The sequence below is a fragment of the Salvelinus alpinus genome, chromosome 15 (genome assembly GCF_045679555.1).
Source record: "Salvelinus alpinus chromosome 15, SLU_Salpinus.1, whole genome shotgun sequence".
NCBI classification, from domain to species: Eukaryota; Metazoa; Chordata; class Actinopteri; order Salmoniformes; family Salmonidae; genus Salvelinus; species Salvelinus alpinus.
The window spans coordinates 18,862,265-18,878,678 of NC_092100.1; the positions used below are offsets into that span (position 1 = coordinate 18,862,265).

A 16,414-nucleotide genomic window follows, 5' to 3' on the forward strand; every position below is an offset into this window, starting at 1 on the left:
ACCTGGCTCACGCCCGGGAGGCAGCCCGGTTCCAAAATAAGATTATACCATGTAGGCATACAGTATCAAAGGATATTGATACTGTATGCCTACTAATACAAAGAGCAAAAAAAATGTAAGGAACCGGAAAGAAAGTTGCGCATATTATATTTTTGCAGAGTTCCATATAGTTCTCCAATTCCTTCTATTCAACCTTCATTCATTGCTTTTACATTGATCATATCTACTAGAAAAACACCCACAAATTTCTATACACTCATGGATAATGTTTATTCTCAAGCCCTGAAGAGCATTTCAATGGACAAAAGAAAATATGCTATGTCACAAAACATGACCACTACGTCACTTCCACAGAAGTAGAATGTGGTTTAGCCAACAGGAACAATAAGCTAGCCTACTTAACTAGAAACAACTGTTGGCTTTAATTGATTTTTCATTATCATTCAATTTGAATAAGAATCCAGATTCAACAATGAAAGAATGTCCCACAAAATGTGAACTAATTTAAAAGAGAGTAATGTATTTGACAGAAAAATGCAGATAATTTCCAAACCAAGCTGTATCAGTCTTAAAAATCTAAATACAATTCAACCATCAAGCTTAAAATCATGGGAAGAAATGATTTACCAATGATGTCTAACCTGCATCAAACCAGTGTGTAGTACAGAGTAACTATCGCTGTAACAAAAACGGAGAAAGCATAGTATACACTACAGAAGAAACATTGATATGACTAACTGGCACTGACTATCATCCAATCAAAAACAAAAAACTATAATGAACATTGGGGTTCAGTGTTTGGGTAGTGTCAACTGTCATTCAAAAAGCTGGCCATCAGTTGTGAAAGCTATAGCTAGCTGACTGACTTGACAGGTAGCTGAGCTGGCAAGTTCACTTGTTTACAGCTGAGAGAAAACTGCCAGAAGACATCTAACAATCAAGTTTACCTCCCCATTCTCCAGCTGACAACTCTCGAGTTACATTGTTGAATGATTTCTAGTGCTCCCACTGAGTCAGTCAGTACATGGAAAAGAGAATAACGTTGGTCACACTTACTTATAATCATTATTTAAAATCGCTTATTCACATCCTGGGCCGTGTGATGTTGCGCTGTCTGTGTATGACCCATCTTGTGGCAAATCCTAATCATTCTGCGATGATGGAATGCACATGTAGACCGGCCAGTGAGCCAGACAGCGACGATACATTTGGAAAGTATTCCGACTCCTTATATTTTGTCACGTTACAGCCTTATTCTAAAATGGATTAAAAATGTATTTTCTCCCCCCTCAATCTACACACAACACCCCATAATGACAAAGCAAAAACAAGTTTAGAAAGTTTTGCAAATGTATTTTTTATTTTATGAAATCACATTTATATAAGTACACAGAACCATTAATCAGTAATTGGTTGAAGCACCTTTGGCAGCAATTACAGCCTCGATTCTTCTTGCGTATGAAGCTACAAGCTTGGTACACCAGTATTTGGGGAGATAATCCCATTCTTCTCTGCAGAACAAAAGGTTCTACAGCTGCACCATCGAGGGCATCCTGACGGGTTGCATGAGTGCCTGGTATGGCAACTGCTCGGCCTCCGACCGCAAGGCACTACAGAGGGTAGTGCGTACGGCCCAGCACATCACCGGGGCCAAGCTTCCTGCAATCCAGGACCACTATACCAGGGGGTGTCAGAGGAAGGCTCTAATAATTGTCAGACTCCACCCACCCTAGTCACAGACTGTTCTCTCTGGTACCGCATGGCAAGCGGTACCGGAGCGCAAAGTCTAGGTCCAAAGGGCTTCCAGACTATTTGCTTTGCACCCCATTTTACTTGTTACTGTTATTATCAATGCATAGTCACTTGAATAACTCCACCTACATGTACATATTACCGCAATTACCTTGATTAACCGGTTTCCCCGCACATCGACTCTGTACCGGTACCCCCTGTATATAGCCTCGCTAGTGTTATTTTACTGCTGCTCTAAGTATTTCTTACTTTTATTGCTTATATTTCTAACAACTGCATTGCTGGTTAAGGGCTTGTAAGTAAGCATTTCACTGTAAGATCTACACCTGTTGTATTCGGCGAGTGTGACAAATAAAATTTGATTTTGAGATCCTCAAGCTCTGTCAGGTTGGATGAGGAGCGTTGTTGCACAGCTATTTTCCGGTCTCTCTAGATATGTTCGATCAGGTTCAAGTCCGGGCTCTGGTTGGGACACTTCAGAGACTTGTCCCGAAGCCACTCCTGCATTGTCTTGGCTGTGTGTTTAGGGTCGTTGTCCTGTTGGAAGGTGAACCTTCACCCTAGTCTGAGGTCCTGAGCGCTCTGGAGCAGGTTTTCATCAAGGATCTCTCTGTACTTTGCGCCGTTCAGCTTTCCCCTCGATCCTGACCAGTCACCCAGTCCCTGCCGCAGATAAACATCCCCACAGCATGATGCTGCCACCACGCTTCACCGTAGGGAAGGTATTGGCCAGATGATGAGCGGTTCCTGGTTTTCTCCAGATGTGACACTTGGCATTCAGGCCAAAGAGTTCAATCTTGGTTTCATCAGATCAGAGAGTCTTGTTTCTCATGGTCAGAGTCCTTTCGGTGCCTGTTGGCAAACTCCAAAGCAGCTTTTACCGAGTGGCTTCATCTGGCACTCTACAATAAAAGGCCTGCAGAGATGATTGTTCTTCCTTCTGGAAGGTTCTCCCATCTCCACAGAGGAACTCGGGTTCTTGGTCACCTCCCAAGGTCCTTCTCCCGATTGCTCAGTTTGGCCTGGCGGCCAGCTTTAGGAAGAGTCTTGGTGGTTCCAAACTTCATCCATTTAAGAATGATGGAGGCCACTGTGTTCTTAGAGTCCTTCAATGCTGCTGAAATGTTTTGCTACCCTTCCTCGGAACTGTTCCTTAACACAATTCTGTCACAGAGCTCTACGGACAATTCCTTCAACCTCGTGGCTTGGTTTTCACTCTTGACATATACTGTCAACTGTCGGACCTTATGTAGACAGGTGTGTGCCTTCCCAAATCATGTCCAATCAATTGAAATTACCACAGGTGGACTCCAAGTTGTAGAAACGTCTCATGGACGATCAATGGAAACAGGAAACACCCGAGCTCAAATTCAAGTCTCATTACAAAAGGGTCTAAATAATTATGTAAATGTAAAATTTCATTTATTATAAAAAAAAATGTTTTACCTGTTTTTTCCTCTGTCATTATGGGATAGTGTGTAGATTGACGGGAAAAGGGGTTCTGAACACTTTCCAAATGCACTGTATATCTACAAACACACACACTGCTCGTCCTAATATTTATACATTTCTTAATCCCTTATTTTACTTTTAGATGTGTGTATTGTTAGATATTACTGCACTGTTGCAGCTAGGAACACAAGTATTTCGCTACACCCGCAATAAAATCTACCAAATAAACTCAGCAAAAAAAGAAAATGTCCCATATTCAGGACCCTGTCTTTCCAAGATAATTTGTAAAAATCCAAATAACTTCACAGATCTTCATTGTGAAGGGTTTAAAACACTGTTTCCCATGCTTGTTCAATGAACCATAAACAATGAACATGCACCTGTGAAACAGTCGTTAAGACACTAACGGCTTACAGACGGTAGGCAATTAAGGTCACAGTTATGAAAACTTAGGACACTAAAGAGGCCTTTCCTACTGACTCTGAAAATCACCAAAAGAAAGATGCCCAGTGTCCCTGCTAACCTGCGTGAACATGCCTTTGGCATGCTGCAAGGAGGCATGAGGACTGCAGATGTGGCCAGGGCAATAAATTGCAATGTTCGTACTGTGAGACAACTAAGACAGCGATACTGTCTCCCTGGACGGACAGCTGATCGTCCTCGCAGTGGTAGACCACGTGTAACAACACATGCACAGGATCGGTACATCCGAACATCACACCTGCGGGACAGGTACATTATGGCAACAACAACTGCCCGAGTTACACCAGGAATGTACAATCCCTCAATCAGTGCTCAGGCTGTCCGCAATAGGCTGAGAGAGGCTGGACAGAGCTTGTAGGCATGTTGTAAGGCAGGTACTCACCAGACATCACCGGCAACAAAGTCACCTATGGGCACAAACCCACCGTCGCTGGACGAGACAGGACTGGCAAAAAGTGCTCTTCACTGACAAGATGCAGTTGTCTCACCAGGGGCGATTGTCTGATTCGCGTTTATCGTCAAAGAAATGAGCGTTACACATGTACTCTGGAGCGGGATCGATTTGGAGGTGGAGGGTTCGTCATGGTCTGGGGCGGTGTGTCACAGCATCATCGGACTGAGCTTGTTGTCACTGCAGGCAATCTCAACGCTGTGCGTTACAAGGAAGACAACCTTCTCTCTCATGTGGTACCCTTCCTGCAGGCTCATCCTGACATGACCCTCCAGCATGATAATCCCACCAGCCATACTGCTCGTTCTGTGCATGATTTCCTGCAAGACAGGAATGTCCTTGTTCTGCCATGGCCAGTGAAGAGCCCGGACCTCATTGAGCACGTCTGGGAGCTGTTGGATCGGAGGGTGAAGGCAAGGGCCATTCCCCCCAGAAATGTCCGGGAACTTGCAGGTGCCTTGGTGGAAGAGTGGGGTAACATCTCACAGCAAGAACTGGCAAATCTGGTGCAGTCCATGAGGAGATGCACTGCAGTACTTAATGCAGCTGGTGGCCACACCAGATACTGACTGTTACTTTTGACCCCCCCTTTGTTCAGGGACACATCATTCCATTTCTGTTAGTCACATGTCTGTGGAACTTGTTCAGCTTATGTCTCAGTTGTTAAATCTTATGTTCATATAAATATTTACACATGTTAAGTTTGCTGAAAATAAACACAGTTGACAGAGGACGTTTCTTTTTTGGCTGAGTTTATGTGTATGCGACCAATAACATTTTATTTGATTTATTCTGGACACATTCTTAACAGTTTGGCCTGTCAATCCATCCCTGTCGGTTGGATTGTCAGGGTGTAGCAGGCTATTTGAGAGAGTCACAGAGTTGGTAGGGTTTCAGACTAGAGGTCGACCGATTATGATTTCTAAACGCCGATACTGATTATTGGAGAACCAAAAAAAGCCGATTCCGATTAAATCGGACGATTTATATATATTTTTATTTGTAATAATGACAATTACAACAATACTGAAGGAACACTTATTTTAACTTAATATAATACATAAATAAAATAAATTTAGCCTCAAATAATGAAACATGTTCAATTTGGATTAAGTAATGCAAAAACAAAGTGTTGGAGAAGAAAGTAAAGTGTGCCATGTAAAAAAGCTAACGTTTAAGTTCCTTGCTCAGAACATGAGAACATATGAAAGCTGGTGGTTTCTTTTAACATGAGTCTTCAATATTCCCAGGTAAGAAGTTTCAGGTTGTAGTTATTATAGGAATTATAGGACTATTTCTCTATACCATTTGTATTTCATATACCTTTGACTATTGGATGTTCTTATAGGCACTATAGTATTGCCAGTGTAACAGTATAGCTTCCGTCCCTCTCCTCGCCCCTACCTGGGCTTGAACCAGGGACACATCGACAACAGCCAGCATCGTTACCCATCGCTCCACAAAAGTCGCGGCCCTTGCAGAGCAATGGGAACAACTACTTCAAGGTATCAGAGCGAGTGACGTCACCGATTGAAACGCTATTAGCGCGCACCCCGAATAACTAGCTAGCCATTTTACATCGGTTACACCAGCCTAATAATCTCGGGAGTTGATAGGCTTGAAGTCATAAACAGCTCAATGCTTGAAGCACAGCGAAGAGCTGCTGGCAAACACAGTAAAGTGCTGTTTGAATGAATGTTTACGAGCCTGCTGCTGCCTACCACCGCTCAGTCACACTGCTCTATCAAATCATAGACTTAATTATAACATAATAACACACAGAAATACGAGCCTTAGGTCATTAACTAAATAGGCAGGTTTATATATACTTGTGTATTGATTTTAAAAGAAAGGCATTGATGTTTATGGTTAAGTACACATTGGTGCAACAACAGTGCTTTTTTCACGAATGCGCTTGTTAAATCATCACCAATTTGGGGAAGTAGCCTATGATTCAAATAGAAATTAACAGGCACCGCATCAATAATATGCAACGCAGGACAAGCTAGATAAACTAGTAATATCATCAACCATGTGTAGTTAACTAGTGATTATGTTAAGATTGATTGTTTTTTTATAAGATAAGTTTAATGCTAGCTAGCAACTTAGCTTGGCTCCTTTCTGCACTCGCGTAACAGGAAGTCAGCCTGCCACGCAGTCTCCTCGTGGAGTGCAATGTAATCGTCCACAATCGGTGTCCAAAAATGCTGATTACCGATTGTTAGGAAAACTTGAAATCGGCCCTAATTAATCTGCCATCCCGATTAATCGGCCGACCTCCATTTCAGACCTATCAATCGATCACTATGGGTGGGATTTTCAGGGAAGGGGACGGGATGTTTGAGAGTCACAGGTTTGTTAGGGTTTCAGACCTGTTATTTAATTATTGGGGGTGGGATTTTCAGGGGAAGGGAAATAGGTTAGTAGTCTAGTCATTTAAACACTTTCTCCCCAATAGGCTTGTGCGGTAACGAGACTGTCATACCGGGATGTTTGGTAATATTGGCACTGAACACAAGGGGCGCTGTTATCAAACCCCACTAATATTCTGTAATCCGAAGGTTAGCAATGCTAACAAGTATACTGAACAAAAACAAACACGAAACAATTTAAAAGATTTTACTGAGTTACAGTTCCTATGAGGAAATCAGTCAATTGAAATAAATTCATTAGTCCCTAATCTACGGATTTCACATGATTGGGAATACAGATCTGATCAAAATGGGCCTCAGGATCACGTCACGCTATTTTTGTGCATTCAAATTGCCACCGATAAAATGCAATTTTGTTTGTTGTCCGAAGCTCATGCCTGCCCATACCATAACCTCACAGCCACCATGGGGCACTCTGTTCACAACATTGACATCAGCAAACCTCTCGCCCACAAAACGCCATACACATGGTCTGCGGTTGTGAGGCCAGTTGGATGTACTGACAAATTCTCTAAAACAACATTTGAGGCAGCTTATGGTAGAGAAATAAACATTGAATTCTCTGGCAACAGCTCTGCTGGACATTCCAGGAGTCAGCATGCCAATTGCACGCTCCCTCAAAACTTGAGACACCTGTGGCATTGTGTTGTGTGACAAAACTGCACATTTTAGAGTGGCCTTTTAGGTGCACCTGTGTAATGATCATGCTGTTTAATCAGCTCCTTGATATGCCACACCTGTCAGGTAGATGGATTATCTTAGCAAAGGAGTAATGCTCATTAACAGGGATGCAGATCCACAGATGATGCAATCTCAATTGCACTCCACACTGCCCTTTCCCACCTGGACAAAAGGAACACCTATGTGAGAATGCTATTCATTGACTACAGCTCAGCGTTCAACACCATAGTACCCTCAAAGCTCATCACTAAGCTAAGGAACCTGGGACTAAACACCTTCCTCTGCAACTGGATCCTGGACTTCCTGACGGGCCGCCCCCAGGTGGTGAGGGTAGGTAGCAACACATCTGCCACGCTGATCCTCAACACTGGAGCTCCCCAGGGGTGCGTGCTCAGTCCCCTCCTGTACTCCCTGTTCACCCACGACTGCATGGCCAGGCACGACTCCAACACCATCATTAAGTTTGCAGATGACACAACAGTGGTAGGACTGATCACCGACAACGACGAGACAGCCTATAGGGAGGAGGTCAGAGACCTGTCCGGGTGTTGCCAGAATAACAACCAATCCCTCAACGTAACCAAGACTAAGGAGATGATTATGGACTACAGGAAAAGGAGCACCGAGCACGTCCCCATTCCCATTGACGGGGCTGTAGTGGAGCAGGTTGAGAGCTTCAAATTCCTTGGTGTCCACATCAACAACAAACTAGAATGGTCCAAACACACCAAGACAGTCGTGAAGAGGGCACGACAAAGCCTATTCCCCCTCAGGAAACTAAAAAGATTTGGCATGGGTCCTGAGATCCTCAAAAGGTTCTACAGCTGCAACATCGAGAGCATCCTGACTGGTTGCATCACTGCCTGGTACGGCATCTGCTCGGCCTCCGACCGCAAGGCACTTCCGAGGGTAGTGCGTACGGCCCAGTACATCACTGGGGCAAAGCTGCCTGCCATCCAGAACCGCTACACCAGGCGGTGTCAGAGGAAGGCCCTGAAAATTGTCAAAGAACCCAGCCACCCCAGTCATAGACTGTTCTCTCTACTAATGCATGGCAAGCGGTACCGGAGTGCCAAGTCTAGGACAAAAAGGCTTCTCAACAGTTTTTACCCCCAAGCCATAAGACTCCTGAATAGGTAACCAGAAGGTTACCCGGACTATTTGCATTGTGTTCCCCCCCCCCAACCCCTCTTTTACGCTGCTGCTATTCTCTGTTGATCTTATATGCATAGTCACTTTCATTCATACATTCATGTACATACTACCTCAATTGGCCCGACCAACCAGTGCTCCCACACATTGTCCATGTTGCGTTTATATTTTTGTTCAGTGTACATGTACAATTCCATAGAGAATGCTAACTAAATGCTAATGTGCACTTTGCAAACATTTTGTAGAGCTTCTGACCTAAACTATACAAGTATATGTAAATAATAATGTTCTTAACTGTTTTGCCGAAATTTAAATTAAAAAAATTATAATAAGTTACTCAAAAATGCTACTCACAGTTTGCTGCACACGCAAAACAAATAATAGGCAGCAAGGCTCTTGATCTACGAGGGGATTCTATGCTGTTACCAAGCAAATGTTTGATTTAGGACATAACTAACCACATAACTAGATAGCTAACTACCTACTAAATTAGCAAACCAAAATGCACATCTGCAGAGCATTTAGCACATTTTAGACAGTTAACTTAATAGTTATAAGATATCTAGCTGGCAAAAATGTAGCTGTGAATTCCTTACAGTAATTAGATCACCTGGCGCATGCTGCACAACAGTGAGTGACTCACAAGGCTCCGGACAAACACCACGTGACATGAGACTGGGGACTACCGTAAGCTTCATAATATTGTGACAAGTGAAATTTAGAACGCAATGTTCTTTATCTCCTAACGTATTGTGCAAGTTGACTGCAGGTATTTACTTAAAGTACATATAAGTATTCAAATGTATAAAAAAAAAAAATTGTATTGAAAAAACATCCTGTGGCTTTTTGCAAATATCTCTGTATACAGTATATAATGTTTACCAAAAAAGGCTATTTTCCAGTATAATTTGTGGCTAAACCTAAGAAAAATAGTTGTGTTCCGTTCATAAATATGGATTCCCCCTGTTATTAAGAAACTGTGTTGAAATGTTTACACTCAAATTTTCTGGGGGGGACACACTCTCCCAAGCTTTTGCACCCCCACTTTCAGACAAAGTTAGGCACCCATGCACTACCTACCTAGTAAGTAACAAAAGCAAATGCTTGTGTTATTTAATGTTAGTCATCTTAGTGACTTTAGACAGACAAAGCAGTGATGAACTGCATACAATAGCAGCTAAAACATTTTTTCGCTAGCTAACCAAGTAACCTTAACTAGCTAATGTTCTCAGATAATAGGGAGAGGGGGACCAACATGACAGAGTAACAAAGCTAGCTCGCTCATAGAAATTAAATGAGCTCGATGAATAACTAGCTTAAGACGCTCGTTCTAGTTTAGCTGTCAATGTGAAACACAGGAGACACACCAAACGGACTGGAGGAATCCCCATTTCGTGATACACAAGAACTGGCTACACTACTATGGTATGGCTGAGCATGACTGACACTGTGGCTAGTTGCTAACGTTAGCTTTCTTAGGCTGCGTTTAGACAAGCAGCCCAATTCAGAATTTTTATCTCACTAATTTGTCTTTAGACTAAACAGATCAGTTCTGAAAAAGAGCTGATGTGAATGTAATTGGTCAAAAGAACAATTAGTGGAAAAATATCAGAATTGGACTGCCTGTTTAAACGCAGCCTTTTAGCTCGCTAGCAAGCAAGCAAGCAAGCAATCTCCAACACATGGATGGGGTAATGTGGAGAGCTCAAATTAAATAAAGACACTTACCAGAACCACCTGGACTCTTTGACGATCACCTGAGAGTCATAGTAAGACGAGAGCAGCTGTTTTCAAAAAGAAAAACGTTGTTGCAGAGAAGTATAGCTAGCTAGCTGGCTATATATATTTTATATCGAATGTAGTCACCTCACAATTAAATGTTGACAGCTCAGTGAAACAACGAATGAGGCGTCGAATTAACTGCCTGAAACTTCCTCACTTACTAAGAGGAAGTGAGGGCGTGAGGCACAGGATATGAGATCACGAAAGAACATACGCGATTATAAACTCCGTGGTCAAATAGCGCACATATTTTTGCCTTATATTATCATCACAATATCTTCATTCACCTCGCTGGGGTCACATTTGTTGTATTTAAACATTACAATCTACATGTCATACATGCTTGTACGTCGGCATGCATACCCACAGCATGGAAGGGTGTTTTCCATTCATGATTCCATCTGACTAGGTGTGTTCCTCTTGCATGAAATATTATTGTATAAATAACATGGATACATTCAAGACCAGACAATATAGCTTAATTGCTTGAACAAGGCAATTTCTTGTATTTTACTTTGGATGGCAGAACATTATGAGATCTATTGAAACTACCGAGAACAGTCTGTCATAGCATATGACGAGCAAAAACTCATACAGTTTAGACCGGCTATAATATCTCTCTTCCCTCAGAGCGAGCGACCAATGACGTACTCACCAATCCTAAAGAAAAACAAGAAAGCCCATTCAGGACTGCTGCTTCAGATGTTCTAATCCTTGCTCCCAGTCAGTTGTGCAAACAGAATTCCAACTATTTATATGGAAGGACAGTTTGTTTTAATTTTCCCTAGTCTCAGAAGGGAAAATGATCAACCTCAGGCCCTGGCACCTCACAGCCCAGAGGCTGGGCAATGCCAGCTCAGCATTCAGACTACATCAGAACACACACATATCAGAACACAAGGCACTGGCAGTGACAGGGCTTCAGGACCTGCATGTACTCTGTATGTGTGCTGTGCTGTCTCTGTTATCAGCATGTCAAAGGAGCTTGAGACAAATATGGTAATAAGCCTTTATAGATGTGCAATATAAAAGAAAATGTCATGAGGACACTGCCATTCATTGTCACGAGAATTCATGTTGATGTAGTCGAGAGGTTTTAAATTAATGGCAAATGCCTACTGTTTATCAGCAATTGCTTGGCTAGCCCTCGTTCTTATCACAGACCAATGTCTTCAGCAGACATTTCACCAAAGGAAATGTAATGGAGTGGAGAAAAATGTGCTTCACAACTTTGCTCTAATCTATGTATTGTCCTATTATCAGAACCCAGGAAAGTCACTTGAATGCCCATCAGTTAAAACAAGTCTGTGACTCTGGCACTGTACTACCCAGCCGCCAGTTCGAGAAACGGACCAGACAGGCAGGGGAGTGGGAGCTACTGGGAAGGACGGAGGAGGCCATTCCGTCTAGTCTGGCCCTTATCAGGTTTGCTGGGCCTTTTCCAGTTCAGCCCTGATAACCCGGCCTTACTAGTAAAATACAGGAAGTGAACCCTTGACCTTGCGAGGCGGCCAGGGAGTGACACTGTTTTATAAGGGGAGGTCTACGGTGACACATCCCTAATGGGTCTTGTTAGTTAGTGCAGCCCATGCAAAAGCCAGGCTGATAAGGAGTTTGGGTGTCATCCGTTTAATGAGCGGTGCAAACCCATAACAGGCAAGCTGTCTGCAAGGCCACCTGAGCATCTGAGGAGCGTTAACAACATTTGTAGTCGACACACTGACAAAGAGAATAACAAGACAGATACACGGCCATATAATGTGTCTATGAGCCATTTAACCAAGTCATTCAATATTTCATTAAACAACAAACTGCTGGATCAGTGTCTAAATTGTTATGTAAACTCCACAGGACACTTATGATGGCAAACCAATAACTTAAATGACACCCAATGAAAGCATGAGACATGACAATAAAAACACAAAGTTTGATGACAGATACATTTTTTGCACTTTTATTACCTTATATAGTCACAATCCAAAACACAGATCTGACACTGTGATATAATGAGGAACTATTACCAGGTCATTCACCAGTGTTTGAAATGATCATACCACTCCAGTCACCACTCTGCTTGATATGCTCTTTATAGTCTGTCCAATGATGCCACAGAAAAAGACACCAGTGGGTTTTGGGCTTCGGTTCTTTGGTCATTCTTGCAGGGGAAACTGATACACTTTCTCTTGCTCTTTTGGCAGTTTTTTCCACTGCATTTGCTTTTTCAAAATCCCACTGGAAAGAAGACTGTTGTTTTGTTATAGGGCAGAGATACTGTTTATCAATTATGCATATTCACTATGAATGACATGTTGTTTATGTCTACATCTTAATCACATGATTGTGTTCTTGTTCTCTAGGGAAATATTCTACACTGCAATAAAAACACAACAATGTTAATTTTTTCACTTCAACCTGCAAACTGTGATACTCAATGATGTCACATGTTCAACCAATCAACTCCTCAGCCCTTGGAGAGCAGTGTACAAAATGTTGAGCCAAGCCCCTGACCAGCAGGCATCACACAGGAGACTGTAAACAGCTCCCAAAATATCAGAGCCAAGTGACGAATCCCCTATAGACTAGGCAACCATTTTGCTTGCTTCCGAGGCAGACTGGCCCTGCCTCAGTCTTTAATCAAAGATCTTTAACAGCAGAACAAATCGGGCCACAATGCAAATCTTGAACAATTCAACCCCTCCGCCTCACCCCTACCCCGCTAGAACGAGCACTCAGCAGAAATGAGCGAGAAACACAATACAAAGCAAATTCCAAACAGCTTTCTTGTGGCTGGGGTTGTTTTTAGAGTACGAAGAAACAGAGCCAGAGTCCTGTGGTGAGATTATGCAGCCGGCAAATTGCAAAAGGCCTTATTTCCTCATGGGATTTCAATGCAAGAGCAATTAGTGAAATGCAAAACGACCTAAATTATTTCAGTTAACTTCATGATTTATGCAAATTATTTCAATATCATTCAGTTGTAAAACAAAATACTTTAAATCCTTAGCCCATTTGTTCTCCAAATAAGATCAAACAACTTTACAGCTCTATGGCCTAGCCTAGAATTTAGTATTATAAAATATAAAGGTACACTACCGTTCCAAAGTTTGGGGTCACTTACAGTTGAAGTCGGAAGTTTACATACATTTAGGTTGGACTCATTAAAACTCGTTTTTCAACCACTCCACAAATTTCTTGTTAACAAACTACAGTTTTGGCAAGTCAGTTAGGACATCTACTTTGTGCATGACACAAGTAATTTGTCCAACAATTGTTTACAGACAGATTATTTCACTTATAATTTACTGTATTACAATTCCAGTGGGTCAGAAGTTTACATACACTAAGTTGACTGTGCCTTTATACAGCTTGGGAAATTCCAGAAAATTATGTCATGGCTTTATAAGCTAGACTAATTGACATAATTTGAGTCAATTGGAGGTGTACCTGTGGATGTATTTCAAAGCCAAACTTCAAACTTAGTGTTTCTTTGCTTGACATCATGGGATAATCTAAAGAAATCAGCCAAGACCTCAGAAAATAAATGGTATACCTCCACAAGTATGGTTCATCCTTGGGAGCATTTTCCAAACGCCTGAAAGTACCATGTTCATCTGTACAAACAATAGTACGCAAGTATAAACACCATGGGACCATGCAGCCGTCATACTGCTCAGGAAGGATACGCGTTCTGTCTCCTAGAGATGAACATACTTTGGTGCGAAAAGAGCAAATCAATCCCAGAACAACAGCAAAGGACCTTGTGAAGATGCTGGAGGAAACAGGTACAAAAGTATCTATATCCACAGTAAAACGAGTCCTATATCGACTTAACCTGAAAGGCCGCTCAGCAAGGAAGAAGCCAATGCTCCAAAACCACCATAAAAAAAACAGACTACGGTTTGCAACTGCACATGGGGACAAAGATCGTACTTTTTGGAGAAATGTCCTCTGGTCTGATGAAACAAAAATAGAACTGTTTGGCCATAATGACCATCGTTATGTTTGGAGGAAAAAGGGGGAGGCTTGCAAGCCGAAGAACACCATCCCAACCGTGAAGCACGGGGGTGGCAGCATCATGTTGTGGGGGTGCTTTGCTGCAGGAGAGACTGGTGCACTTCACAAAATAGATGACATCATGAGGAGAAAATGATGTGGCTATATTGAATCAACATCTCAAGACATCAGTCAGGAAGTTAAAGCTTGGTTGCAAATGGGTCTTCCAAATGGACAATGACCCCAAGCATACTTCCAGAATTGTGGCAAAATGGCTTAAGGACAACAAAGTCAAGGTATTGGAGTGGCCATCACAAAGCCCTGACCTCAATCCTATAGAAAATGTGTGGGCAGAACTGAAAAAGTGTGTGCGAGCAAGGAGGCCTACAACCTGACTCATTTACACAAGCTCTGTCAGGAGGAATGAGCCAAAATTCACCCAACTTATTGTGGGAAGCTTGTGGAAGGCTACCCGAAATGTTTGACCCAAGTTAAACAATTTAAAGGCAATGCTACCAAATACTAATTGAGTGTTTGTACATTTCTGACCCACTGGGAATGTGATGAAAGAAATAAGAGCTGAAATAAATAATTCACTCTACTATTATTCTGGCATTACTCATTATTAAAATTAAGTGGTGATCCTAACTGACCTAAGACAGGGAATTTTTACTAGTGTTAAATTACAGGAATTGTGAAAAACTGAGTTTAAATGTATTTGGCTAAGGTGTATGTAAACTTCCGACATCTGTAAATTAAACTGTACATTTTCTTGTTTTTGAAAGAAAAGCCAAAATTTTGTCCATTAAAATTGATCAGAAATACAGTGTAGACATTGTTAATGTTGTAAAAGACTATTGGAGACTGCAGATTTTTTATGGAATATCTACATAGGCGTACAGAGGCCCATTATCAGGAACCATCACTCCTGTGTTCCAATGGCACATTGTGTTAGCTAATCCAGATTCATAATTTTAAAAGGCTAATTGATGATTAGAAAACCCTTTTGCAATTATGTTAGCACAGCTGAACACTGTTGTTCTGATTAAAGAAGCAATAAAACTGGCCTTATTTACTAGTTGAGTATCTGGAGCATCAGCATTTGTGGGTTCGATTACAGGCTCAAAATGTCCAGAAACAAATAAGTTTCTTCTGAAACTTGTCAGTCTATTCTTGTTCTGAGAAATGAAGGCTATTCCATGCGATAAATTGCCAAGAAACTGAAGATCTCGTACAACGCTGTGTACCACTCCCTTCACAGAACAGCGCAAACTGTCTCTAACCTGAATAGAAAGAGGAGTGGGAGGCCCCAGTGCACAACTGAGCAAGAGGACAAGTGCATTAGAGTGTCTAGTTTGAGAAACAGACGTCTCACAAGTCCTCAACTGGCAACTTCATTAAATAGTACCCGCAAAACATCAGTTTTGCGGGTACTATTTGTCAACAGTGAAGAGGCGACTCCGGGATGCTGGCCTTCTAGGCAGAGTTGCATAGAAAAAGCCCTATCTCAGACTGTCCAATAAAAATAAAAGATTAAGATGGGCAAAAGAACACAGACACTGGACAGAGGAAGATTGGAGAAAAGTGTTATGGACAGACTAATCTAAGTTTGAGGTGTTCAGATCACAAAGAACGTCATTCATGAGATGCAGAAAAAATTTAAAGATGCTGGAGGAGTGCTTGACGCCATCTGTCAAGCATTGTGGAGACAATGTGATGGTCTGGGGGTGCTTTGGTGTCGGTTAAGTGGGAGATTTATACAGGGTAAAAGGGATAATGAAGAAGGAAGCCTATCACTCCATTTTGCAACACCATGCCATACCTTGTGGACGGCGTTCCTACAACAGGACAATGACCCACAGCACAGCTCCAAACTATGCAATAACTATTTAGGGAAGAAGCAGTCAACTGGTATTCTGTCTATAATGGAGTGGCCAGCACAGTCACTGGATCTCAACCCTATTGAGCTGTTGTGGGAGCAGCTTGACCGTATGGTACGTAAGAAGTGCCCATCAAGCCAATCCAACTTGTGGGAGGTGCTTCAGGAAGCATGGGGTGAAATATCTTCAGATTACCTCAACAAATTGACAACTAGAATGCCAAAAGTCTGCAAGGCTGTAATTGCTGCAAATGGAGGATTCTTTGACAGAAGAAAAGTTTGAAGGACAATTATTATTTCAATTAAAAATCATTATTTATAACCTTGTCAACTTCTTGACTATATTTCCTCTTCATT

The 16,414-nt window shown here is 42.0% G+C and overlaps 1 protein-coding gene across 7 annotated transcripts in view; it reads right to left on the reverse strand.

The window, feature by feature from the left end:
- LOC139539623 (polyamine-transporting ATPase 13A3-like) overlaps window positions 1-10,360 on the reverse strand; it is a 70,582-nt gene extending 60,222 nt beyond the window's left edge. For 5 of the 7 annotated variants that reach the window (XR_011667971.1, XM_071342735.1, XM_071342733.1 and 2 more), the window contains exon 1: window positions 10,132-10,360. The gene's annotated coding sequence lies outside the window, so the exon portion shown is untranslated. The remainder of the gene's footprint in view (window positions 1-10,131) is intronic. The other 2 variants (XM_071342731.1, XM_071342732.1) reach the window with 2 other exon arrangements.
- Between the last annotated feature and the right edge of the window lie 6,054 nt (window positions 10,361-16,414).